This window comes from Pinus tabuliformis, chromosome 2_2, assembly GCF_031772625.1.
Source record: "Pinus tabuliformis cultivar Carrire ecotype Pingquan chromosome 2_2, CPIR1, whole genome shotgun sequence".
Taxonomy (NCBI): domain Eukaryota; kingdom Viridiplantae; phylum Streptophyta; class Pinopsida; order Pinales; family Pinaceae; genus Pinus; species Pinus tabuliformis.
In genome coordinates, this window is record NC_142300.1 from 381,054,300 (window position 1) to 381,080,173 (window position 25,874).

The 25,874-nt window shown below is 41.3% G+C and overlaps 1 long non-coding RNA gene across 1 annotated transcript; it reads right to left on the reverse strand.

The window, feature by feature from the left end:
• Positions 1–1,285: 1,285 nt before the first annotated feature.
• LOC149192835 (uncharacterized) lies at positions 1,286–4,423 on the reverse strand. The gene is made up of 2 exons (XR_016254914.1): positions 2,133–4,423; positions 1,286–2,028 (listed from the first exon to the last, which is right to left on the reverse strand). It is a non-coding gene; the product is annotated as an uncharacterized LOC149192835 (long non-coding RNA).
• Between the last annotated feature and the right edge of the window lie 21,451 nt (positions 4,424–25,874).

A 25,874-nucleotide genomic window follows, 5' to 3' on the forward strand; every position in this document is an offset into this window, starting at 1 on the left:
CGAAACATGTACTCTCGAGTTAGAAAAGTTTAAAATGGATCAGTGTAACCCGGCACCAGTGCCATTGCAGCAGAACATCAAATTGCAGTGTGAGGATGGCTCAAAAGCGGTGGATGCAACACTTTACAGACCGCTGGTTGGGAGTCTAATCTACCTAACCACCACTAGACCTGATTTGGCTTACGCAGTCAGTGTGCTAAGCCAATTTATGTCTAAGCCACTTGAAAGCCATTGGAATGCGGTGAAGAATGTTTTGAGATATCTACAAGGTACTGTAGATTATGGAATTATTTACACTGACTCTTCTGATGTTAGATTCGCGGGATTTGCAGATTCAGATTGGGTAGGAAATGTAGATGATAGTAGATCTATAACAGGTTATGTATTCAGTATTGGATCCGAGGTGATCATATGGAGCGGCAAGAAGCAGAACATAGTCTCCTTGTCCTCAGCTGACGCAGAGTATCAAGCTATGTGTGCAGCAATGTGTGAGGCGGTTTGGTTGCGGAGACTTCTCTAGGATGTTGGGGAAGAGCAGAGAGTCGCAACAACAATCAGATGCGAGAATCAGAGTTCAATCAAGCTGGCCAATAATCCGGTGTTTCACAAAAACACTAAACATATTGATACTCAATTCCACTTTTGTCAAGGAGAAAGTGCAATTCAAAGAAATTAATCTAGAATATTGTAACACATGTGATAATGTTGCGGACATTTTCACTAAGCCTCTTGGAAAAGTCAAGTTTCAAATGTTTAGGGAGATGTTAGGCATATATGTGAACCCATTCTCCATTAAGGGGGAGTGTCGAAGATAATGGAGAATATCCTAGAATAGGTAGAGTTGGTTCACATAACCTTAGGATAGGAATTAGTTTCTATTTCTTAGAATGCTGTTCTAACTTCCCTAAAACCAGGTTTTCTATTTAATGTGTAATGTGCTCTAAGAGCAAGTTTTATTTTTTAATACAAACATTGCCATTTTAATCATCACTTAAATAACTCCTGCCTAATAAAATATCAAGGAAGAATACTAATATTAAGGTTCACTTGGAATTTCAAATGGATGAATCCTTTTGAGAAGTCATCTGTGATATTAGTTTTAAACATCACTAGTATATGTCAATCCTTACAAGTATAAACTGAACCGCAAAATAGGCTACTCGTGCTCATCATTTATTCATATTCATATATATTTTCATTATGATACTGTTCAATAAGAATCCCATATCGAAAATAAGGGTTTTCAGCAGCGAGATATTTTGCTCCAAATAAATGACACATCATGGCCCATTAGAAGTACAATGGTATATTCATGTTAATGAAAGTTTCAAGTATTTAGATTCAACAAACTAATTGAAGGACAAAGATCTCCAAAGATACGTATACATTAAGTTCTCAAGGCCTTGAAATCAAACTCTGTCAAACGCATTTCTTTGTTTCTGTACATTACAAGGTTCCAGATAAGATTGCTGGATCCTTTTGTGGCGAGATAGAACAGAATCACAAATCATGGTTGTAACCACCCCCTGGCAATTAGGCCTAGGCCTTATTTTATTATCAGTGACCTTGAAAACATGACAACTTTGTTGTAAAAGAAAAGGAGAAGCAAGAGCCGGTTCAACCTTCCCAATAGAGATTTCATACAGATTCCAATATGCATGTCTAGATAAAACACCACCTTATCCTCTTGGCCGCATGTGGCGAAGTAGATTCCACCGGGTGAAAGAATCCATTCCCAGAAATAATTTTCAAACTTGTAAATTCCAAGAGGGGAAAGAAACAATAACCAGAATCCATTTTCAGATTCTGCATACATAATACGCCTGCATCACTGGATACGTACACCTTTACTTTGACCCAAAATGACAAAGAGTATCCAAAATCAAAACCAAGTCACAAGGGCCACTCAGAGGCTGGAATGCCACGCTTTTGAAACCATGCAGGCATGTGAAATCTTTCATACAACACAGGGCGCACGTCCTCCTGAGTGGCAAGATGCTTCAACAGAGGTAAGAGTACCTGTAAAAGCTGACCCATAACAAACAATGCCACTATCGTAAGACGAGGATGAACTCTAGCGTTAAGCAACATAATATTTTCTTGTATAAACAGTTTCATTACGTAAATCATACCTGATTATCATCTGAGTGTGCTCCAGTGAAAGAAACGCAAGGTATACCGTTTAAAGGTTGCAGTAAAAAGCTGAAAGGATTATTGTCAATAATGACTGTCCGGCGAAGATCACGAGCGAGACGTGACAAATCCTTGACATGCTCTCGGTATTTTCTGTTTCATCAATAAAGAATTCCCCATAAAGACTCGATATTGAGCTATAATCTGCAATTCTTATGTTCGGTGTTCAAAGTAGATCAATCCGCATTTGTGGTAAAGGCAATCTTGCTAGAAAATCATGCTTACAGACTGAATAAGACAAATGTCTCCCGTAAGTTAAATTCATGTAAACATTGATGCTCGTGCAATAATAGACGAAAAAGAAAGCCAACCAGCCATGGATAATAAAAAACCTGGTGACTCTTCTCTATATAAACTTAAATCATAAAGTGAATCTCGAAATTTTCTTGTAATAAGAACGTAAATTATGGAAGATTATAAATATTACATATTGCAGCCTTGACGATGTTAATGGCAAGTTGAATGGTGCAATAACAGGTCGATCACCGCTACATGTCATGTCAGGGAGCGAACCATACAGTCATGATCTTCATAAAAGCCGTTGTCGGGGACAGTCATTTCCCGTCAAAATCTGGCATTTTTTTAAAAATGGTATTTTGATGGTAGAAATGGAATTAGGGTCATTAAATTTAATCCAGAGAACCTGTTAGCTCTGCTATGCAGCGCTGACTTTCTAAGATCAGAAAGAAGCTTGGTCTGTTTGGTTGTGTCCAAAAGGGGCTCACATTGGTCACTTTTCCTTTTCTTCCTTCACTCCACTCACCTCTAAACTTTTCCCATTCCCTAAATAAACCTTCTGAAATCCGACAAAGTCCCTTTTGGCGCCAGCTCTAAGCGCAAAGCCAAACCAACTATAAAACCTTACCCATACGCCTGCACGCGCTCATAAACCCGTCATCGCTTTCCCGCCGTTGATCATTCCCCAACAATCTAACAGCCCACATCGCACCCGATAAAGGTGACCCGCTCGACCAATTTCCACCATCAGATCATCTCCGCCGGATCTGACGGTCTTCGCATACATCACACAGGCAACTTGATCAAGCGATAGCGTGCGATGAGAGGTTTGTTTCTCTCATCCGCTGCTATGTGTCGATCATTGAGTGGAATCACTCGTCCCCCAACATTTACCACTTAACGCCCGAAAACGGTGCGATGAAAACCGTTACCGTTCGACCAAACCGCCCTTGCCCGTTAAACGCCTGTGCAACTCCGTTTCCCGAGGACTGTCCGATCTGTCCACTGAAGATCCAACGGCCCTAACACACCCCGCTCCCATCTCGGCCGATAGCCTCCACCGGGCCATTTCCACCCTCCATTTCCTCAATCTGACGGTCATCTCTCCCTCTCATCCCAACTGTCCACTTACCCATGCATCCCACGTCCTATGACCACGCTGTTGCCCGAAGAAGAAGATAACCCGCTATGCTTGACTGACAACAGTCGGACCCCCAACAACCATATTTAACATAAAGCATAGCCAAAGGAGAAAATGACATAGCACAACTCTGTAACTGAATTTATCAGTCATGGACTCCACCAATACGAGCACTCCAACCGCCTAAAGGACAACACAGCAGTTGTGCGGATCAGATTTACACAATGAAGCAAGCAACCTCATTCAGAGACTCCATCAGGCAGTTAAATGCAGTTGGTGGTCAATTAAGACCCCTCCATACCTAAACGGCCAGGTGCCATTGTAATGTAAGCTTATAAATACCCAGAAGAAAGATGTAATCAGGGTTGACATTTGATGTAAGGTTCAACTTCTGGATACTGTAGACATTTTGTCATTTGCAGCATCTCATCTTCATTTTCAGCAAATACAAGCTTCTTTTGCTGTTCACTGTTCACTGTCCATTTTCCTCTGTTCTAAGCTTGTACCTGATACGCTGTGTTCTTGATCTCTTGATGTTTAGCACTAGATAATTGTCATCTTATCTCTGTGTTAGAATCTTGAATGCATCACTGAATAAGTTTCTCAGGTTTCTTTCTATCTAATGCAGGAGAGTTGTCATCCTGTCTTTGCATTAATAGATTAGATTTGCAGGTTTCTGTACTAGTTGCAGCCGGCCATCACATGGTCTTGCGTATCTGCTGGTGTGGTTAGTATTCTCCATATTCACCTAATATCCAAAGCTGTGAGCATTGGTGGTCTAAAGCCTTGTAGTCTGAGGGTGTTCATGCATGTCTGGAGTGAAACAGAATAGAAGTGGTTATCTGGCTTGAACCAAACCATCATGCCTTCCATTAAACCTTGCAACAATAGTTGAGTATATATGTTCCCAGGCATCTCCGAGCTACAACCTAGGAGAGTTTCTTGGAATCCTAATATAATTGGCGTCGTTGCCGGGGAGAGGAGATTGAAGCTCAGCTTCTCTAATAAAACGACCAGTGTTTTAAGAAACGGCCATTTCGATACCGAAACGGCCGGGTTGATCCGAGCCATTACCCTCAGCTGTGACCCAGCCCTTGGAACGGTTCGACTGGCCGAGTCATGGCTGACTCGGCCAACTCGGCCGTTTCCGTTATGACTCGGCCGAGTCACAAAAAAACGCCCAGGCACACGTCAAACTGTGATTTAATAAATTTTTAATGGATTTTTAAAGTGTTTTTTGGTTGGTTTGGACTCCAAGCAGTTATATGAATTTGCTAAATGACTTATGGGATCCATTTCCCGCTCCCAAACCCTATTTAACACACCCAAGTGCTCTCATTCTCTCACAACAATCTTATGCATTTGAGTGAGAGTCTTCTTTGAGAGTTAGTGAGCAGTTCTTGAGCTTGTTTTGGAGCAGCAGTGAGGAGTCTTGGAGGAGCATTGTAGCTGGAGTGAGGAGCTTCTTGGGCAGCCATTTGGAGCAGCATTGAGGAGTTGATTCTTGGAGCAAGCTTGAGGAGGCAGTTTGTGCCTGGAGGTATTTTTTTTCACCTCTATAAATCTGTTTTTGCTTAGTAAATTTTAGGTGCATATCTAGAAAGCTTAGAGAGTGTTTTTTGTCAAATAAATGAACATTGAATCAAGGGTTTTTTTTTTTTCATTTTCAAATTGTTTGCTTTCATTTCCTAGTCAAAAAATGGCACCTAGAGCAAGAGATCCTGCTTGGGCATATGTTGAAATGGTTGATAGTCAAATGCAATGCAAATGTTGCCATAGGAAAATTAAGGAAGGTCCTGGGGGCATTAATAGGCTGAAACAACACTTGGCAGGGATTAGAGGCCAAATTACCCCATGTACCTCACTAGAAATTGGGGAGATTAGGAAGAATTTGTTGGCCGGCTTTGAGAAATTTAAAGAAAATAAGGCTAGGCAAAGAGACATGCAGGCTGAAATTGGGAGGAAGAGGGAGATACAAAAAATGATGGCTGCCAACCCCCATTATGATTTTGAGGGTTCTTCCTGTATCCCTCAAACTGATACATCCAACCCTTTCCGATATGTTCCTCCCTCTTTTGGTTTTGTTCAAGATAAGGGAAAGGGTAGAATGAAAAAGGGTGATGTGACTATCAAAAGTTATTTCACTCCCTCCTCTCCATCAGATGCACATGGTCCTGAAGTTAGTAAAACTCAAATGCAGCCCACTTTAGATGACCATTGGAAGAAAGAATTGAGGGAGACTGCTTGTGAGTACAGCTAGATGGTGGTATGATGCTCATATCCCCTTTAATGTTGCTCGTTCACCATATTATGAGCCTATGTTTGATGCCATACATGCTGCTGGAAAAGGCTTCAAAGGCCCTACTATGCATGAGCTAAGGGGGTTTCTTTTGCAGAAAGAAATTCAATCCATTAATGAGTATTTGCAAGAGTTCAAGGACTCATGGGCAAGAATAGGGTGTACCATCATGTCAGATGGATGGACTGATCAAAGAAACCGTACCATCATAAACTTTCTTGTCTTCTGCCCACAGGGAACCATGTTTTTAAAATCATTTGATGCATCTGATAAGATAAAAGATGGTCACTTGTTGTTTCAGCTATTGGATCAGGTTGTTGAAGAGGTGGGGGTGGCTAATGTTGTTCAACTCATCACAGATAATGCCTCTAACTATGTTCTTACTGGTAAACTGTTAGAGGAAAAACACAAGACCATCTTTTGGACCCCATGCGCTGCACATTGCATAGACCTCATGCTTGAGGATATTGGAAAATTAGATTGGGTCAAAAACACTATAGATCATGCAATCATACATTGATTTTGAGCCTCATGAGGAAACATACTGGGGGCAAGGATATTATTAGGCTTGCCATCACTAGATTTGCTACACATTTTTTGACATTGCAAGCTATGCTTTCCCAACATAGAAACTTGCAAAATATGTTTTCCAGTGATGAATGGAATCAAAGCAATTGGTCTAACAAACCGGAAGGCAAAGAATTGAAAAGGAAAGTCTATGAAGAAACTTTTTGGAGAAAGGCAGCAGAGATTGTGAAGCTTGCTGAGCCACTAGTTAAGGTGTTGCAGTTGGTGGATGGGGAAAGGTTGGCTATGGGCTTCATTTATAAGGCTATGGATCAAGCAAAGGAGCAAATAAGGATGGTATACAAGGATAGAGTGGCAAAGTATGGGCCCATTTGGGCAATCATTGATGAAAGATGGAACAATCAACTCCATCGCCGTATACATGCAGCTGGGTATTTTTTGAACCCACGGTATCATTATAAAGCTAAGGAGTCAGGAGCTTTGAGGGGGGAGGCCAGAGATGGACTGATCGATTGCATTGATTGCATGATCCAATTGGAGTCTGATCAGCTGGAGATACACCGACAGGCCACAATCTTCAGCAATGCTTCAGGTACCTTTGGGAAGAACCTAGCAAAGATTGCAAGAGAAGCAGATGAGCTAGGTAAACAAAAATTTCAATTTTCAAATTCTTAATAGTTTTACTTTTTTTTTTAAGTTTGTTAAATCGTTTATAATTTGAAAGTTAGATATAATTTGTAATTTTGTTGAGCTAACTCATTACACTCCTATGCGTTTTACAGCACAATGATGGGAGGCCTTTGGTGGCCATTGTCCTGAATTGCAAAGGTTTGCAATTTTGAGTCAAACTTGCAGTGCATTTGGGTGTGAGCGCAATTGGTCTGTCTTTGAGAAGATTCACACAAAGAAGAGAAACCGTTTGGATCAAAAACGGTTAAATGATCTAGTTTATGTCCAATACAACCTTCGGCTCAGACGAAAACCATTTGCTGAACAAAAGCCCTGATTCAGATCCCATTGTGTTGGAAGACATTGATCCAACATCAGATTGGGTAGTGGAGAGTCGTCCAGCAGAGTTTGATCCTGATGAGGATCTTGATTTAGATTTAGATATGGAGACATCAGTTGAACTTGAACATGTTGTTCAACTTCAGCCTGTTCAGTTGAATGCAGATCCCAATCCACCAGCCTCAGTCTCACAGCCAGCAAGGACTCCAGTTGTAGGTGCTTCCTCTGCTCAGCCACGACAGAAGCGCAGCCGCATATCTACTCTATCTCAGCTTGCATCTGCTGCAATTGCACAGCCTGCTAGTGGTACCACTTCTACAGTTGCAGTTGGAGATGATGATGAGGAGGAGGAGCCATGGGGCCCCTTGTCTGACTCTGATGATGATGATCCAGAGATTGATCGACATGATCTTGGCTCCTCTGGTAGTAGCTACTAGCCAGTAGTACTAGTACTGGAGTCTGGTCACCGTCACAGTTTACTTTTGTTGTAGAGGCCATTTCTAGCCTCCTTGGTTATGTGTTTTTTGTTTTGAGTCTTTGATCATGTATGACAGTTGACTATGTATTGCCATTGGGTACCATTTTGATATAATGGATTGGTTCATGAGCCTACTTTGATCATATGTTGTCTTCCATCTATATTATAATGCTATGTGTTTGGAAACATGAATGAAAATCTTTAAAATTATGTTTAAAATCTTTAAAATTATGTTTTTTTATAAAAAAATAAATATTTAATGTATTTTTTACAACGACCGAGTCACTGAAATCGAGCCGGCCGAGTCATTACCATTTCGGAGTTGGAGTCGAAGTCGATCCTCGGCCGAGTCGGAGTCGGAGTCGGAGTTTTAAAACTATGAAAACGACACAGATCCAGCGTTGATGATAGACAAAGTTTGGACACATTTTTGGTTGTAATCATCTATCTAGCGACTCTACTGGAGGCCTAACCTTTTAGCCACTCCACATCACAGTGCTAGCTCAGTTTGTGAAACACACTCGAAGAAATCCTCAGAAATCACGAGCTAACCCAGTGCCTGACTCTGAGAAGATTGTCAAGAAAAGCAAGATATCACGAAAAGGAGCATCAGGATCAGGTAAGCTTAAACAATCTTGTGTATCTCTGCAAGAAAGGCTTGTAACTGAGCATGCACATGTTGAAAATATAGAGCCTAGCACTATCAGTGAAGAAATACTCTCAGAGATTCATAAAGCTCCTCGTTCAATAAGTCCCCCTTCAGATATTAACCCACAGAAAACCTCCCCTCCTGTCCATAATATTCCTTTAGCCCTGTCATTCATTTCTCAGCTTTCTATCATCCAAACTATCAGTACCCTTCCATCTACCCCAGTCATGGCAGGCCCACAAGCACCCACGAAAAAGGAAAGAATCATCACTGCTAGGTATGGACCCTTGGTTTTGCCTATTCCTTTGAATGCCATGCCTGCAGGAGAATATCAGAAATACATGCCTAAGTTCACTAGGACAGAGGGAGTAACCACTGAAGAACACCTTGAGTCTTTTTATAGCTATGTTGATAACCTAGATATCAGTGAAGATGATGTGTGGATGAGAGTATTTGTCCAAAGCCTTGATGGAGAGGCTAGAAAGTGGTTCAGAGAGCTGACTCCTAGGTCTATAGCAGACATTGAAGCATTAAACGATGTATTTTTAAAGCATTGGGGAGATAAGAAAGACCTGCTATACTACCATACTGAGTTTGGCAACCTGAAAAGGGAAAATGGGGAGTCATTGTCTGATTTTAATAAAAGATTCAATCGTATGTATAGCAAGATATCAGCTGAAGTCAAGCCTACCCCTATCTCTGCGAAAATCACCTATGCCAATGCCTTGGATTCTGATTTCTGCCTGCTATTAAGAGAGAGACGATGTGCTTCCCTAGCTTAAATGCAAGATGCAACCTTGGAGGCTGTAGAGAAACTCAAAAGACATGCTGATAGGATGCAGAGAGGTGAGTCTTCCTCTTCTTCTTCATCTTCAGAACCCAAAATAGACAAAATGATAGTCATTGGCTGCTGAAATATCCAAACTAAAGCTTGAGCAAAGTCCTGGGAAAGCAAGGCTTCCTAATACATTTGCTCCTAGAAATCCAAATCCATACAGAAGAGCAAATGAACAATTGCGGATCATTCAGAGGGTCAAAGAGGCCAGTGAAGAACAAAGGGTTAAGACTCTTTTCCAGCACATAGTCATGGAGGAGGAGCAGTTTGATGAAGAGGATGAGATTCACTGCATGGAAGACAAGGACAATACTGCCTTTTTGACATTAGCTGCCTACAAAGAGTCACTATTCAGGGACCAGACCAGTCAAGAGTGGGACAGAGAAGTTGTTCTACAGACTGAAGATCAACAAAGATATAACTTGAGGTCAAGAATGAGTAATGTCAAAGAGAATCCTGCTCAAAGGACTGCAGTCCCCTTAGAGTAGCAGGTCAGCAAGCAGAAGCGGCCGACCGCTGATCCTACCATCCTGAAAGCACCAGCTCAAGAGGTAAGAGGCCCTGACAAGTCCCCTTCCTCTTTCAGTTTTGAATCAGAAGTCCAGAAGTTAAAAATATTTGTACCTCTGATAAAACTTGTAAATAGTGAGGTCTTTAAGAAGCCCATCCTTGATGCCCTTGCGCTGAAAGCCACACAAGCATCCAATGACTGTGAATTTACAAGATGATAAACTTGCAGTTGTGCTTAGCTCAATGACTGAACCTGTTGATGACAATTCCCCATCATTTTATGTCTCCTTGACCATTCATGACAAAATCCTCCACAACTGTATGCTCGACACAGGTGCCAGCCATAATCTGATGCCCAAAGCTATCATGGAAGAGTTAGGCCTTGATATTACCAGACCTTATCATGACTTGTTCTCCTTTAATTCAAGGAAAGTGAAATGTCTGGGGTTAATCAAAGACTTAGCCATCACCCTAACTCAACTGCCCATGAAGAGCATGATGATGAATATTGTGGTAGCAGATGTCCCCCCCAAGTTTGGTATGCTACTTTCCAGAGGGTGGATTAAGAGGTTGGGTGGGACATTGCAAAATGACTTATCTTATGCCACTGTCCCAATTTTTGGAGGAGAAAGCAGAAGACTATACAAGGAAGCCCAGCTGGCCTATATCATCAGTGATGAGAAGAATCCCACTAATCATCCCATTTACGTTGTGGACACTGATTTTGGAGCATGTATTCTCCAAATTGAAGAATCCCATAGGGCCTCGGTGCAGCTCAAGAAACCAGTATGTCAGGCCATGGAAGAGGAAGGGACACAGGCTTGGGATATGTTCTTTGATGGAGCCTGTTCAAAGGAAACTGCAGGAGCAGGAGTGGTGCTGGTGTCTCCAAAACAAGAAAGCACACATCTGTCTTTTAAGCTGACTTTTCAAGTCACCAACAATATAGCAGAGTATGAGGCTCTGATATTGGGCTTAAACGCTGCCAAGGACATAGGAATCAGAGACATAAAGGTATTTGGAGATGCTGATCTCATCATTCAACAAGTGAACAAAACGTTCCAAGCAAGGCACTCGAGGCTGAGAGCATACAGAGATGAGGTATGGGGACTCAAAGATGCTTTTGATAGCTTTTGTATCTCATATATTCCTAGAGTGAAAAATCAACTCGTTGATTCCCTTGTTGTGTCTGCTAGCATGTTCATCCCTCCCATGGCCCCTAGATTGTCTTATCAAGTCCAGGTAAAATATAGACCATCCTTGCCTAATAATGTTCAGCACTGGAAAGTTTTTGAGGACGATGACGAAGTAAAAAGGTTTATGCAAGTCATTGATGAATCTTTGAAATGCAAATTGATCGAGAGAATGAAACCTTGGAGGAATGTCCCCAGCCCCAGCGAAGGAACAAAATTGGCCAAGACAGTATTGTACAGTTGCCTAGCAATCATATACCTAAAGGGCTAGTGCCTCTAGAGGAGCTGTTTGACCATAATGATGTGCCTCATAAGGTTGCCCAAAAAGAAAATCAGTCTGCAATCCATAGACATAACATAGGGAGTCCAGATCATCCAAAGTATATAAATCTGTCCACCCATTTGTCTGCTGCACAAAGTTCTGAGTACTGCACCTTGATGAAGCAATTCGCTGATGTCTTTGCCTGGGAATACATTGATCTTAAAACTTATGACAAAAATGTCATCCAACATAAGATCCCATTGGAGAAAGACACCATTCCTTTCAAACAGAAGCTGAGACCCATTAATCTTTTGCTCCTCCCTCTGATTGAAAAAGAAATCAAGAAGTTATTGGCCGCCAAAATCATAGTTCCCCTAAAATATTCAAAGTAGGTAGCCAACTTGGTAGTGGTGAGGAAGAAAAGTGGAGAAATCAGGCTATGCATTGATTTCAGGAACCTGAACAAATATTCTAGAAAAGACAACTATCCCCTACCAAAGATGGAACATTTGCTACAGAATGTCTCAAGAGCCAAAAATATGTCTTTTCTGGATGTATTTTTAGGGTATAACCAAGTTGCTGTACATCCAGATGACCAAGAAAAGACTGCTTTCACCACTCCTTGGGGAACTTTTATGTACTCTAAGATTCCCTTTGCGCTGATGAATGTTGGAGCTAACTTTCAGAGAGCCATGGATATAGCGTTTGTAGGAGAAAAGGATAAGTTCGTCCTTGTCTACCTGGATGATATAACAGTATACTGCAGCATCCATCAAGATCATTTACAACATTTGAAGAAAGTGTTTCTGAAGTGCAGAAGCTTTGGGATATCAGTGAATCCTAAGAAGTCACAATTTGCTTTAGAAGAGGACAAGCTTCTAGGACACATTGTTTCTACTGCAGGTGTCAAGATTGACCCAGAGAGATTGAAAGCGATACAAACCTTGTCTGTCCCAAGATCAAAAAAGGACATCCAATCCTTTCTGAGCAACATAAATTTTGTAAGAAGGTTTATTCCTAATTTTGCAGAATTGGTAAAACACATCACCTCTATGTTGAAAAAGGGATCAAAGATCAAATGGACTGATGCAGCAAGAAGATCTTTTGAAGCCATCAAAAGAGCTATTATGGAAGCTCCCACTTTAATCAGCCCAGACAATAGCAAGGAGTTCCACATCTTCTCCTTTGCTTCCGGTGACACCCTTGCAGCAATCTTATTGCAAAAAGATGATGGAGATTTAGAGCATCCAGTGGCATTTTTCAGCAAAACCTTAAGGGATGCTGAACTAAGGTATGATATTATCGAAAAACAAGCTTATGCTCTTATCAAATCTTTAAAAGCTTTCCGAATCTACATTCTGCACTCCAAGGTAATTGCATATGTGCCCTCTGCTTTAGTAAAGGATGTCCTAACGTAGCCAGATGTTGATGGAAGAAGGGCTAAATGGATTGCAAAGCTTATTGAATTCAACATAGAATTGAAGCCCACCAAGCTTGTCAAGGGCCAGGGCCTTGCTCAGCTGATGGCTGAAGAAAATTGCAAAATGCTTGACATAAACTGCATGGGTACAAATTCAGAGGATGGACAGACAGAAGAAGCAACAGTAGGACAAGGACATGACTGGTTGTTGGCTGAAAATCTAGCTTCTTGTGAGTGGTATTCTAGAATAGCTCAATTTTTGCTGAAGCTAGAAGTCCCCCCAGGCCTTAGTTCAAGCCAAGCTAGGACTATTAAGCTTAGAGCAACCAGGTTCTGTATTCATGAAAACTTGCTTTATTGGAGGGATCCATTTGGAATCCTTTTAAGATGTCTGGACAAGGAACAATCTATGGAGGTCATGCATCAGTTTCATTCCAGCATCTGTGGAGGACATCACTATTGGAAAACCACAGCCCACAAGATCCTCAAAGCTGGGTATTATTGGCCCACTCTATTTTCTGATGTCTTTTCATTTGTAAGATCCTGTGACAAATGCCAGAGGTTTGAAGGAAAACAACAGTTGAAGTCCTTACCCTTGAAGCCAATACATGCCAGTGGCCCTTTCCAACAGTGGGGCTTGGATTTCATACGGGAAATTAATCCACATTCTAGTGGCTAGCACAGATGGATCTTAGTAGCCACTGACTACTTCACTAAATGGATTGAAGCCATCCCTACTAGGAAAGCAAATCACGATGTTGTCATGAAGTTCTTGACAGAAAACATTTTCACCAGGTTTGGCTATCCACACAAATTGGTTACAGACAATGCAGCAACCTTTAGGGCAAAAGAGTTGGTGGACATGTGTGACTCAATGGGCATTAAACTAGTGCATTCCACCTCATATTACCCTCAAGGTAATGGTCTAGCAGAATCATCCAATAAGAGCCTGATAAGGATAATCAAAAAGCTGCTGGAAGACAACAAAAGGAACTGGGATTCCAAACTGAAGTTTGCATTGTGGGCTGACAGGGTGACCACCAAGAAATCCACAGGGAATTCTTCGTTCAAGCTGGTATATGGCACTGAGGTTGTATTCCCAATCCAGTTGACCCTCCCTGTGGCCAAGTTCTTGCAGGAAGAGCAGAATGAGGAAAATGACATGGCAAAGAGGATTAGTGACTTGGCTGAAGTGCATCAAATCAGAGATCAATTGATTGAAAAGTCTGCAGCACATCAAAAGAGAATCAAGGAAGCCTTTGACAAAAAGGCAAAGATGGACAATTTTCAAATTGGAGACTTGGTTCTTAAATGGGATGCACTGAAGGAAAAGAAAGGCAATCATGGGAAGTTCGATGCTCTGTGGACTAGACCTTTTGTCATTGCTCAGGTCCAGGGGAACAACACTTTCATGCTGCAAAGTATGGAAGGAGAAACAGTTTTTGATGGCCCAGTCAATGGGCGGTTTTTGAAAGTTTATGTTAATTAAAGCCTTTAGGCCTTAGCATTGTAAATATGTTCCTTTTACAAGTTTTAGTGTAGGCTTAATTAGACTCCATGCCCAATGGAACACTAGGAAATATTGTTGATCTTGTTTTTGTATGAAAGGCAGTGGTCTACGGTTCTTGAAACCTCATAGGGAGGCTTTCATCCCCAGAAGGAGCCAGTGTTAGCTCTGCTATGCAACGCTGACTTTCTAAGGTCAGAAAGAAGCATGGTCTGTTTGATTGTGTCCAAAAGAGGCTCACATTGGTCACTTTTCATTTTCTTCTTTCACCCCGCTCACCTCTAAACCTTTCCCATTCCCTAAATAAACCTTCTAAAATCCAACAAAGTCCCTTTTGGCCCCAGCTCTAAGCGCAGAGCAAAACCAACCATAAAACCTTACCCATATGCCCGCACGCGCTCATAAACCCCTCATCGCTTTCCCGTTGTTGATCATTCCCCGACAATCTAACGGCCCACATCGCACCCGATAAAGTTGACCCGCTCAACCAATTTCCACCGTCAAATCATCTCCACCAGATCTGACGGTCTTTGCGTACATCGCGCAGACAACTTGATCGAGTGATAGCACGCGATGAGAGCGGTTTTTCTCTCTCATTTGTTGCTATGTGTCGATCATTGAGTGGAATTGCTCGTCCCCGGGCATTTACCACTTAGCACCCGAAAGCGGTGCAATGAAAACCGTTACCGCCCGACCAAACCGCCCTTGCCCGTTAAATGCCCGTGCAACTCTGTTTCCCGAAGACCGTCCGATCTGTCCACTGAAGATCCAATGGCCCTAACACCGCTTCCATCTCGGCCGATAGCCTCCACCAGGCATTTCCGCCCTCCATTTCCTCGATCTGACGGTCATCTCTCCCTCTCATCCCAACTGTCCACTTACCCATGCATCCCACGTCCTATGACCATTCTGTTGCCCGAAGAAAGAGATAACCTGCTTTGCTCGACTAACAACAGTCAGACCCCCAACAACCATATTTAACATAAAGCATGGCCAAAGGAGAAAAGGACATAGCACGACTCTGTAACTGAATTTATCAATCATGGACTCCACTAGTACGAGCACTCCAACCGCCTAAAGGACAGCACAGTAGTTGTGCGGATCAGATTTACACAGTGAAGCAAGCAACCTCATTCAGAGACTCCATTAGGCAGTTAAATGCAGTTGGTAGTCAATTAAGACCCCTCCATACCCAAATAGCTAGGTGCCATTCTAATGTAAGCTTATAAATACCCAGAAGAAAAATGTAATCAGGGTTGGCATTTGATGTAAGGTTCAACTTCTGGAGACTGTAGACATTTTGTCACTTGTAGCGTCTCATCTTCATTTTCAGCAAATACAAGCTTCTTTTGCTGTTAACTGCTCACTATCCATTTTCCTCTGTTCTAAGCTTGTACCTGATACGCTGTGTTCTTGATCTCTTGATGTTTAGCACTAGATAACTGTCATCTTATCTCTGTGTTAGAATCTTGAATGCATCACTGAATAGGTTGCTCAGGTTTCTTTCTATCTAATGCAGGAGAGCTGTCATCCTGTCTTTGCATTAATAGATTAGATTTGCAGGTTTTTGTACTAGTTGCAGCCAGCCATCACATGGTCTTGTGTATCTGCTGGTGTGGTTAGTATTCTCCATATTCACCTAATATCTAAAACTGTGAGCATTGGTGGTCTAAAGCCTTGTAGTTTGAGGGTGTTCATGCATGTCTGGAGTGAAACAGAGTATAAGTGGTTATCTGGCTTGAACCAAACCATCATGCCTTCCATTAAACCTTGCAATAATAGTTGAGTTTATATGTTACCAGGGATCTCCGAGCTACAACCTAGGAGAGTTTCTTGGAATCCTAAGAGCACCCAAAATCTTTAGAGAGATTTCCAAAAATTTCCTCCCAATTTTATCAAAATCATACCCAAATGGAATGTTTTCCGGAACAAAACATCGCTCTCTACGCTACGCATTCATAAAATGTTAATATTTTAATTTTTGACATATGGTAAGCTCGAGTCTGCAGCCAGCCAGCCTATCAATGCTCATTGAATGATATTTATCCTCAAAAGTGTAGATTATTAGTAAAATTCAAACCCTACAGCCATGATCCATGTAAAATGTTATAAATTATGACATACAGTAAATGTCAGTCTATCGATAACGACTATCAGTGAGTACAATCGCAATAGGAAAAGATGTCTAAACTTTGGAATACATGTTAAGCACGATAGGATGTGTATTGAGATTTTGATGGGAGACACTACATTGGAGGCAGGGTTTCTCCCTTTTTATTGATATGGTGTATCTGGTTTATTATTGATTCTGTATTACTGTTTCTTGTTTTCATGTCCTATCTGGTAGTGCTTATTTTGTGGACTAATCCTTCATGCGGTGGAGTTAATTATGGATGTTTTCTTATCTTAGATCTATATCATATTACCTTGTATCTGCATACTAGGATAAAATGTGGTTTGGTTTTCATTACCTTGTATTTGCACACTGAAATAAAATGTGATTTGGTTTTCATGACAAAAATCTAATGAATGCATACAGCATCAGATCTCATGAAATATGTACTGATTTTTGTTTGACTATCAACTTACTGTTATTTATTGCGTGATGTTTATCTTCATCTCTAAATTATTAACAATACTTTGATGTAATTATGAAATTTTTAAATTCATAATTATTTTAGAAAATATTCAATCGTCAATCCATGTATGGTAGATTTAAGAGCATTTCACCATCAATCATACCAAACAATAAAAACTTGAAAAACATAAATAAATAAATAAAATATTTTTAATCTACAAATTTCACCATCCAAAAATTTAAGTTCCATGTATTGTAGATTGAAGAGCATTTCACCATCGATCATACCAAACAATAAAAACTTGAAAACCATAAGTAAATAAATAAAATATTTTTAATCTACAAATTTCACCATCCAAAAATTTAAGGTCCATGTAGTGTAGATTGAAGAGCATTTCACCATCGATCGTACCAAACAATAAAAACTTCAAAACCATAATCAAGTAAATAAATAAAATATTTTTAATATACAAATTTCACCATCCAAAAATTTAAGTTTTCATCCGTCTGCTCGTTTGATTCCACAAATCAAACCTTTTGTTTTCTTTCAAGTTTTCATCCGTCTGCTCATTTGACTCCATAAATCAAACTTTCTATATTTAATCTACAAATTTTATACATTTATTGAATTTAATTTTCTTCAACATGTTTTAAGATGAATTGTAGCCATTACGGGGATGATTAAATATAGACTCGTTCTTGCTTTTTAAGCATTCAAAGAAATAATTGCCACATTAATTTAAAAGTAATCAAAACTACTGTAATAAATATATACCTATCCATATAAAAATTTAAAAAACATAATGATTGCATGGTGGGGAATAAAACTATTTTCCATGTGTTATTTTACTTTATTTTATTGGTAAATAAAGGTGTTTTTTAAATTCCATAGAAAATTAAACATTATTATCTTATTAGTATCTTATCTTATATTTGTATATAAACGTTTATCATGTAAAAATGAATAACAGCATTTCAAAGTTAATTATTATATATATTTCTACTCTTTTTTATTGTAATCATATTTTTTAATTCTAGCAACGTATGCTTTAAACTCTCTCAAGGGAAGGGGAGTTGTCTTGGGCTAAACCAAGGCCTTGAGAACTGGACCTCCCAATATGTATAGATCATGGTGATATCCTATCCTCCCATTAGAAGTGGAAGTGGTAGTCAAATCACACTTTAACACTTCGAAGATCATAACTTTAATCTTGCTTAAGTTAAACATCACCCATCAAAGATCACATAAGTTGGATAGGGCATCACTCTATCTCTGTAATCCCTCAAGAGGGGAGGTCAAGAGGATCACATCATCAACAAATAGGAGGGAGAGTTAGATGTAGTATAGAAAACAACTCTCCCCATCATGTATATGCTCCTTGAGGAAGGAATCCAACTCATCAATATAGATGCGAAAGAGAATCAATAAGTGAATACACCCCTCTTTTGACCCCTACACTACAAATTAAGTTTGAGAGTCAATGAGCAATGTAAAGACAACCAAGAACCAATTAATTTTCATGATGGTAGCCAAAAGGGTATCTAAAATATCAATGTCATGTAATATTTGAATAAGAGCGATACAAATACCTTCCAAACTTTCAAAGAGGATGATGGCCTCGTCAATAATGGCACAAAGCATGAAGATGTGAGCAATGCCTTGACACTCAGGGCGGCAACTTGTCTATCCTCCAACCCCAATATGCCTCCTCTCAAGCTCATCTAATAGCCATGTGTAAAGGATTGTAACATAAAGCCTAGCAAAGGTGTGTCCAACCATGATGGCCATGTAATTGTTAGGATTTAAACTGTGTCCAACCATGATGGCCATGTAATTGTTAGGATTTAAACTATGTTGACTTTTCTACAAGATGTACAGTAGATAGAATTTTCTGCTAGATAATTGCTTCCTAATGATTTTTCACACAGTATTTACGCCACTGCTATCATTGAATAATTATACTTTAGAAAATTTCAACACTAAATGTAGCGGAAACAATAAAAATCATAGAAAGGCATCCATGCACAATAGAGACAATATTTTTACCCTAGGAAACCCAACGTTGGGAGAAAACCTAGCAACTTTCCTTTAGGAGAAATTGTTCCTCAACAAGGTTTAATAATCAGAAATTTGTCTAGAAATATGTGCCAATACACAAATCCAAATACCAATCAAACTTGGTCAAAATAGCAACAAATCAATGCTAGTCAAACCAACCAAAATAACCAGAAGTCAATGTTGGTCAACTTGACCTGGTCAAATAGGCCTACGATCAACTTTAGCCTTACGGCCAAAACCCTATAATCAATTGAAATCAACGACCTACGGTCTACAGTCAAATAACTTTATTCAATGCCCAATCAAATTCGATCACATAGATATCAAATCAACTCGTTGAACTTCTGGTCAACTTCGATCAAACTTGTACTCCTCCACGTGTGCAACTATCCAAGAGAGATAAGAGAATGATGAAGAGAGAGAAGAAAACTTGCTCTTGTTTGGTTGAGAAAATGAGATGTCATATCATTTATTTATAACTTGCTCTTGTTTGGTTGAGAAAATGAGATGTCATATCATTTATTTATACTTGTCGAATGGGGCAAAATAACCCAAGGGACACGTCCTTTCACCTTCTTAGGCCAAGTTGTCACTCCAACAATAAATTTTATTTTAGTTTTTCTAGGTTGACTTGGAGACCCCTTTTTCCATGCAGGAATACCTTCTGATGCTACAAAAAATAAACACTTCCTCTTAGCGAGGGAGGTATTTTCCTTAGTTGCAAACAAATTTCCCATTAGCTGAAATTTCTCCTTCCTTTAGAAAAGTTCATGAGCTTACTATGTTCATGTAGTGTCCCCTCGCATGAATGTCTATAGATATAGATCACTCCATCTTAGAGCAGGCAATGTGAGTAATCTGGGCCATTTATCCTTGGCTAGATCAACATGGCCCAAACCAAATCAGCATGGCTTCTCAGGTAAATGTATCCAACTCCCCTGGTCAAATCAACATGACCTGGCCAAATCAACATGGCTTCTCAGGAGAAGGTATACCCTTGGGCCATTCACCCCTGGACAAATCAGCATGGCCCAGTCAAATAAGCATGACTACTCAAGTGAATGTATCCATCTCCCCTAGTCAAATCAGCATGACCTAGCCAAATCAGCGTGGCTTCTCAGAAGATGGTATGCATGATCTTGCAAAGACATCAACACTCCCTCTCAATGAGGGACACGTTCTGCATCATGCCAAGCTTGTCTCTAAAGTATACAAACTTCACTCTAGACAGAGGCTTGGTGAGAATGTTCACAATCTTCTCATATGTGGATATGTATTGGAGCTTCACTACTCCTCTGTACACCATGTCTCGAATGAAGTGATATTTGATCTCAATATGTTTCAACCTGTCATGAAAAACTAGATTCTCTAGAAGCTTGACACAACTTTGATTATCACAAAATATCAAGGTCGCGTCAATGATCCGGATTTATGCAAGAACGGAATGAAATACAGACATAAACAGAAACACAGAGCTACAGTGAAAACAGAACTTTAATTCATTAATAACAAAGTACTAAAAATTGTTACATGCATAATGAAAATAAATTAGTTCGAGCGATGGTAGCTTATCTCTGAGAAGAGATGTGGCAGCTACATGCCTTCTAAATTGTGTTACAATGAGGCTTGGAGGCATGTTTATTATTGAGAAACAATGGAAAACCATAAACATCCAAAAACCTAACCCTAGGAGATGAAGCGCCAAAACTTTGTGGGTCCCATTGAGGTAAATTGGCACATCAACTTCCCAAGGTTGTAACTTTGGCATACAATCTTTGTTTGACGCATATGATCCCTCTTTAGAAATATTTATCCGAGGACTACAACTTTCGACTACAAACCCCTACTACAAGCTACAGGTTTGCCCATTTTAAGAAAAAACATCATTTAGGTCCACAAACAACTTCGAAAGTTCACGACCCAAAAAAATGCCAAAAATAGTAAATTGTGCTACAATTAAGGAAACTAAAAGAAATAATAGTGGGGGTCCAAGTGAAATAGGTGGGTGGCTATCCCCCCATGGGGGTGATTAATCGCCTAAATAGCTGTCCCACGAGTGGCCATTGGGGCCTACTCTCGCTCCACGCGCTCATTAATTTCTCCCTCATGTGCAATCCAGACAATCATTCCGCCAATACAAAGGTCCATCCCACGAGAACTATTAATAAATGTGAAGGTTGGCTTGGGTATCGGTCCATCTTGGAAGCTCGGGTGATGAATTTTGGTTGTGAGGATCAACGAGCTGTGTGGGTTTGGCTCCATGGCAGTTCCCGACCTTGGTTGCGAGGCACAGTGCAGGGCAATGGTGCCATGGTGTGGTTTGGGCTCCTTTATCAGCTTTGTCCCTGTGATCCGGGCACACGAACAGACAAGGTACTGAGCCGTCTCCAAGACTCCGTCTATTTCTGGCTCGAGCTCAGCATTGCACCCTTTCCGGGTCTTCAGTACTCTATGCGTGGTAAGCAGTCTGCGTTTTCTAATTCCTTTGTACGTCTTTACATTTTGAAGGTCGTCCCTCTGGTGGTTTGTAGTTGCGTGATTGTTGGCTCTCTGTGGGCCCTCCCTAGTACTTTCTGGTGCGAGGGTGTCTCTGGGCTGGCTGGAGAATGGTTTGTATGCTCTGTTGTGGTTAATTGTGACTGCATTGGCTGTGTGGGTGGGTGTTTTGGATGAGCACTCCTTTATATCATCTGGTTCAAGGGTGTCTCTGGACCGACTAGAGGGCGGTTTGTGAGTTCAGCCAGGGTTAATTGGGGTTGCGTCGTCTGTGTTGGTGGGTGTTTTGGATGAGAGGTCGTTCGCTCTCCTTGTCTTCAAGTGCAGGTGGTTGGTAGTCTCGATAAGTGTTGTGTGCTTTGCAGGTTGGCTCTTCTCCATATGCCACACCAACGAGGTCACCCCCGCCGTGGGGAAGGCAGCAAGCTCCGGGAGGGCGCCCCGAGCCCGGCCATAGCTCGTCCACAGGAAATTTGAATAGTCAGGACTCTGAGGATGTTGACGCTCTCTCTCTAACCTGCTCGCCTGGTCATGTAGAAGCTCCTACCACAATGGGCTCCATTGTTGATCAGCGCTGGCACATTCAACTCAATATGGATATTCTCAGGGACCACAGGTATGAAGATCGAAACAAAACCATGGCCTACTTCAACGACATTCAATTCACCCAAAATGAAATTTTGGAGCAGCTAGACAGCCTTCGTCGAAGCCACCGCTGCATCAATGACCACCTTCCCAGCTTGGAAGCGAGGCTGGAACATATTGAATTTCATATGCATGATTGAGTTGGTTTCTTTGTAGCTCCCCCTATACTTCCCACTCATCCCCTCCTTGAATTGTTGCTATCAATTATGGTTTCTTTTTTGTTTACTTCAGCTATGTTGGGGCTAGAAAGACTTCTGGAAATAATGTATGTAAGTTGTCTTTTATGGTATCCTCCAGTCCCAATCTCAACAAGTCTAGTCGGAATGAGAGAGCAGGGATTGTTGAGTTGAATTCTGTAAGTTGTGCCTTTTTGAAAATCTAATGAAAGCTCCTTTGAACAACAAAAAAAAAAGAAATAGGCGAGTGGCCACCAATATCCACATGGATCAGTTCCCCCCTCTTAGAGAGCAATGGTCCCCATTGCATTGAGTGCCTCCATGAGATGGGGAAACTTCTGCTAAACTTGGTCCCTAGTGAGTCACTTGCCTTGGTGCAGGAGTTGGCCCACTTTGACAACCTGATACAATTGGATCTTTTGTTGGCGATTGGTACTGATCTGTGTGTCCATGATCCGATCAGTTGTGGCCTATTCCATGCAGTCATGTTTGATCTCTATTGGTGTTAGTTGTTCGCCAATGTTTGAGGTGTCCAACAGCAGTGGAAAGTATGGTTGAAGACAGTCCACATTGAAAACTAGGTGCAGGCCAAGGAATGGGAGAGTGTGGAGCTTGAAAGCATTGTCTCCCACAGCCTTAGTGATGGTGTAAGGCCCGTATCAGAGTGGTCGGAGCTTTCGATGGGCTCCAACAAGGTGCTCTTTTTGCAAATGCAAAAAAACTTTATCACCCACCTAAAAATTATGTGGCACCCGATGTTGATCATGTCATTGCTTGTATTTGGCATTAGACTTATCCAAGGTGTCATGGACCTGTTGGCGGATGTGTTGGATGCATTCAATAAACCTGGTTGCTTTATCATCCTCGAACTGTACATGTGTGGATTCTACCTATGTAGTCGCATGAGGCATGGCAACATCAATCGGACACAACAATCGAAATCCTAGACCAACTTGAAAGGCATTGCGGCCAGTCGCATTATGGAGAGCTCTGTTATAACTATGTTAGACATAGGGAAGGTTCTCATCCCAAATTCATGGATGCTTAGTGTTGTACATGCAGAGTATGTGCACTGTCATCTTGTTGATGACCTTTGTCCAGCCATCAGTATGGGGATGGAATGCAATTGACTTGATAAGCTTGGTGTCCAATAATGTCCAAAGGCTCGACCAAAATGTGCTCAGGAACCTACTATCCCAATCTGATATAATGGCCTGCAAGATCCCAAAATGTACCCATACGCGTTCAAAGAAGAGTTTGGCAGTGTCCTCTATTGTGATACTCTTCTTGCAAGCCACCAATATAGCCATCTTAGAAAATTTGTCCACGGCCACAAATACGGCCATTACCATGCAGAGTAGAAGGGAGGCCAAACAGATAGTCCATGGATATGGATTCTCAGGGCTAGATGGGAGTAGGAAGAGGAGTGTACAGGCCTTGCTTCTTGATGGTTGGCTTGGCGATGGCATAGGCAGTGCAGGATCTAATGTATTTTCCAACAGCTTGTCGATGTTTTGGCCAATAAAAAGACTTTTGTAGTACGGCCACACAATTTTCTCCACACCAAAGTGTCCTACAACTCGACTGTAGTGCTCCTCCCAAATTAACTTGGCACACTCACTTGAAGGAGCACAATGGTGGAAATCTAGAACTTGCTTGCCATCCACTATCATCTGGTATGTGATGGCGAACTCTGGATCATTTATGTACAATTGCAGCCATCCAAAGGTCTCGTCGCCACAAGAGTTGAGAAGAGTAGTTAGTGCTGCAACTATGGGCCGACTGAGGCAATCTGCAACATGATTGGTGTTGCCCTTTTTGTATTTAATGTTCAAGTGGAATTGTTGCAGATATGTAGACCACTTCTGATGGCGATCGTTTTGCAACTTTTCTTGTGTCTGCATAAACTGAAGAGATCAGTGATCTATGTGGATGACCATCTCCTTCCCCAGAATGTAATGATTCCATTGTCGACAAGCCTACATGATAGAATACATCTCTTTATCCTAGGTGGGGTACTTTCGAATTGTATCAGAAAGTGTCTCACTATGATAGGCCACCGGATGCCCTTGTTGGGTGACAACTACACCAATAACATAATCGAAGGTATTTGTCTCAATTTCAAATCATTGTTGCAGGTCTGGCAATGTGAGTACAGGTGCAAAGCAAAGGCAGTGCTCCAGCTCCATGAACGCCTTCTGTTGGGACTCGGACCAAGAAAACTTTGCTTTCAGTCATCTCTTGGTAACCTGACTCAAAGGCCAAGTGATATGGGAGAATCCCAACATGAACCTCCAATAAAAATTGGCAAGGCCCAAAAAGTTGGAAGCTCTGTTAGAGTGGTTAGGGTTGTGGCCAGTCCTGAATGACTTGGATCTTAGTCGGATCCACATGTACGCCTTTCTCATCTATGATGTAACCCAGATATTGGACCTAGCTCATGCCAAAGGTGCATTTCTCCAAGTTGGCACATAGTTTGTGTTGTCGTGGGGTTTGAAGGACTTGTCAAATGTGTTGCAAGTGCTCTTCCCAACTCTTGTTGAAGATGAGGATGTCATCCAGATAAACAACCACGAACGAGTTGGTGAAGGGCCGCAAGATGTCATCCATCAGCCTCATAAAAGTTGCAGGGGCATTTGTCAACCCGAAAGGCATGACCAACCATTCAAAAAGACCTTCCTTGGATTTGAAGGTGGTCTTCCATACATTTGTGGGATCTATTGGAACTTGGTGATAGCTAGACTTCAAATCGATCTTGCTGAAATACTTTCCCCCCTTGAGTTGGTCCAGGAGGTCATCAATCCGTGGGATCAAATCCCTATTCCTGATAGTGATTTTGTTTAGTGCCTGATAATCAATGTTGATCCTCTAGGTCCCATCCTTCTTTTGTACAAGTACAATCGGACTCCCACAAGGTGAGGAAGTTGGTCGGATGTTCCCTTTTTTCAGCAACCACTGGATCTGACACTTGATCTCTTCATTTTCTAGAATAGAGCGACAGTATATCGGCCCATTGGGTAGAGGTGCTCTTGGAGTCAAATCAATCAAATGCTTGACTTGACAGTGCAAGGGTACCCCTGTGGGTGAGGAGAAGATGTCCCTGTATTCTTCCATGAACTTAACCACCTGTTTCTATCACGTGGAGGAACCCTTCACAGGGGCCATGGATGTGGCTTTGATCTTCCCGTTACTTTGAGAGTGAATCAAAAAGAAAACAAATTTCCCAATCTAGGAGATGATCTTGCTACATTACATAGTAGAGATCAAAGAGATGGTGATAATCGGGGCTATTTCCAGTATCTTGTATAACTTATTGCCCAAAGTAATAATAATAGTGTGAGGCCTAGACTCATACACGGCATGACGCTTCCATAAGTATGGTTGGCCTAATAATACATCACAAACTTCAAGACGAGCAATGTCAAACAGTACGTTGTCTGTGAAGGGTGTGAAGGGTTTGATGTTGTAGGGAAGGCAACACTGCTGGTTGATGCGGAGATCTCGTCCTTGGTGCAGTCACCCAATGGTGTATGGTTGCGGGTGTGGTGTGGTCAGCAGGCCAAGTCGCTTAACGACTTCTGCTTAGATGACATTCTTTTGGCTCCCGCTATCAACAATGAACTGCAACGACATCCCCTTCACCCACATCTGTGAGTGGAA